At 42.0% G+C, this 2926-nt stretch overlaps 1 pseudogene; it reads left to right on the top strand.

Annotated features, from left to right (window-relative positions):
• The first annotated feature begins 377 nt into the window (after positions 1-377).
• On the top strand, positions 378-923 carry LOC132025130 (large ribosomal subunit protein uL23-like; annotated as a pseudogene).
• Positions 924-2926: the final 2003 nt, after the last annotated feature.

Genomic DNA, 2926 nt, shown 5'->3' with positions numbered 1-2926 from the left:
TCAAAATCGATGAAAGACCTCAATGTGATACAGGAAATCATCAAAATCCTTGAGGAGAATACAGAGAGCAAGCAACCTCTTTGAGCTCAGCCACAGCAACTTCTTCCTCTAAACATCACCAAAGGCAAGGGCAGCAAGGACAAAAATGAAGTATTTAGGACTTCGACAAGATAAAAAGCTTTTGCACAGCAAAGGAAATAGTCAACAAAACCAAAAGACAACCGAGAGAATGGGAGAAGACATTTGCAAATGATAAGTCAGATAAAGGGCTAGTATCCAAAATCTAGAAAGAATTTATCAAACTCAATACCCAAAGAAGAAATAATCCAATCAAGAATATGGCAGAAGGCAGAAGCCCCTGGAAGCGAGCGTTGGAAATCCCTTTTACGAAGATGGCACCAAAAGCTAAGCAGGAAGCCCCTGCCCCTCCCAAAGCTGAAGCCAAAGCAAAGGCTTTGAAAGCCAAGAAAGCGGTGCTGAAAGGCGTCCACAGTCACAAAAAAAAGAAGATCCGCACATCACCTACGTTCTGACGACCCAAGACTCTGCATCTCTGAAGGCAACCCAATTACCCTGGAAAGAGCGCCCCCAGGGGAAACAAGCTTGACCACTATGCCATCATCAAGTTCCCCCTGACTACTGAGTCAGCCATGAAGAAAATAGAAGACAACCATACACTTGTGTTCATTGTGGATGTCAAGGCCAACAAGCACCAGATCAAACAGGCTGTGAAGAAGCTCTATGACATTGATGTAGCCAAGGTCAACACCTTAATCAGGCCTGATGGAGAGAAGAAGGCATACGTTCGGCTGGCCCCTGACTATGATGCTTTGGATGTTGCCAACAAAATTGGGATCATCTAAACTGAGTCCAGCTGGCTAAATCTAAATACAGTTTTTTCATGATTAAAAAAAAAAAAAAGAATATGGCAGAAGGCATAAACAGACATTTCTGCAAAGAAGACATCCAAATGGCCAACAGACACATGAAGAAACACTCTACATCACTTGGCATCAGGGAAATACAAAAGGAAATCACAGTGAGATATCACCTCACACCAGTCAGAATAGCTAAAATTAATCAGTCAAGAAATGACAGGTGTTGGCGAGGATGCAGAGAAAGGGGAACCCTTCTACACTGTTGGTGCAGCAACTCTGGAAAACAGTATGGAGGCTTCCTCAAAAAGTTGAAATTAGAGCTACCCTCTGACCCAGCTATTGCACTACTAGATATTTATCCTAAAGATACAAATGTAGTGTGATCCAAAGGGGCACGTGCACCCTAATGTTTATAGCAGCAATGTCTACCATAATCTAACAATGGAAGGGCCTAGATGCCCATCAACAGATGGATGGATAAAGAAGAAGTGGTATGGGGCGCCTGGGTGGCTCAGTGGGTTAAGCCGCTGCCTTGGGCTCAGGTCATGATCTCAGGGTCCTGGGATCCAGTCCCACATCGGTCTCTCTGCTCAGCGGGAGCCTGCTTCCCTCTCTCTCTCTGCCTGCCTCTCTGCCTACTTGTGATCTCTGTCTGTCAAATAAATAAATAAAATCTTAAAAAAAAAAAAAAAGAAGTGGTATATATATATACAACGGAATACTATGCAGCCATCAAAACCCCTGAAATCTTGCCATTTGCAATGACATGGATGGAACTAGAGGGTATCATGCTAAGCAAAATAAGTCCATCAGAGAAAGACAATTACCATACCATCTCAATGATATGAGAAATTTAAGAAACAAGACAGAGGATCATAGGGAAACGGCAGGAAAAATGAAACAAGATGAAACCAGAGAGGGAGACAAACCATAAGAGACTCTTAATCTCAAGAAATAAACTGAGGGTTGCTAGAGGGGAGGGGGCTGGAGAGTTGACTGGGGGAGGGTATGTGTTAAGGAGTGCTGTGAATTGTGTAAGACTGATAAATCCTAGACCTGTACCCCTGAAATAAACAATATATTATATGTTAATAAAAAAAATAAAAATACATATCAGGACACCAAGTTTCAGAGTGTTGTTGGCTTTCCAAATTTCCTATGCCATAGGTGGCAGAGTGAGAAATTTCAGTTCAGGTTTGTCTCAGTAATGTCTAAGTACAGGTTTAAGAACCAGCTCTATGGGAAACAAAAGCCATGATCTGCAGCGAGGGCCAATTTCCATCACATAAGTACTCCCACGATGGTCAATTTTAATCTACCAAAATAACATCTAGTTTCACAAAGCTTAGCATTAGACTCTTACAAGCTGCTGTGTGCTGGGTTTAGCACACTACTGGTTTCACTTCAAGTTTAGGGTGTTTTCTACTGAGCTAAGGCTGCTAGCCAGGCTGCTAGTCCTGTCTTGGTGGCTGAAGATCCCACCAATAGCTAGAACACAATCACCCCCTGTAACCTTTGAAAGTTGGTGACTCCTGTATTCCAGACTATTTTACAGCTGGTCATATTACCAACAAATCTACTCATCAGGAATGGTCTTCTTTCCCTAAAGACCAGCTACCCACCTCTGCTTTTAGACATGAATTTAACAGAAGATCTTAAAGTAACAACCACCAAATATGCCAGTCTTTTTACTTCCGTCCTTTAAAAAAGTCCCAAAACAAAACAAAACAAAACAAAACAAAACAAAAAAGGAAAAACATTCCCTGTTGGGACTTTTTCAAGGAGAACTTCTTTGAGCTGTATAATTGTTTTGTGGCAGAAACGGCCGTTGATAAGTTATGTTCATGTACAAACAGCAATGTTATTATGTGAAGCTGCTTATTGTTAGTGTCTTCAGGCAGAAAAAAAATGTTTAGAAACCCTCAGTGAATCCCCCAAGTTTTTCCTTGGGATTGTCTGGGATGACTTGGAATGCTAGCAGAATCCACATGGATGATTAGAGGGGAGGCTTTCGGCACTCTTGAAAACTCTCACGTTACTCTCTCCCC

Source organism: Mustela nigripes, chromosome 9 (assembly GCF_022355385.1).
Source record: "Mustela nigripes isolate SB6536 chromosome 9, MUSNIG.SB6536, whole genome shotgun sequence".
NCBI classification, from domain to species: domain Eukaryota; kingdom Metazoa; phylum Chordata; class Mammalia; order Carnivora; family Mustelidae; genus Mustela; species Mustela nigripes.
Note: the sequence above shows the minus strand (reverse complement) of the source record. Positions and strands in the feature narration are given on the sequence as shown.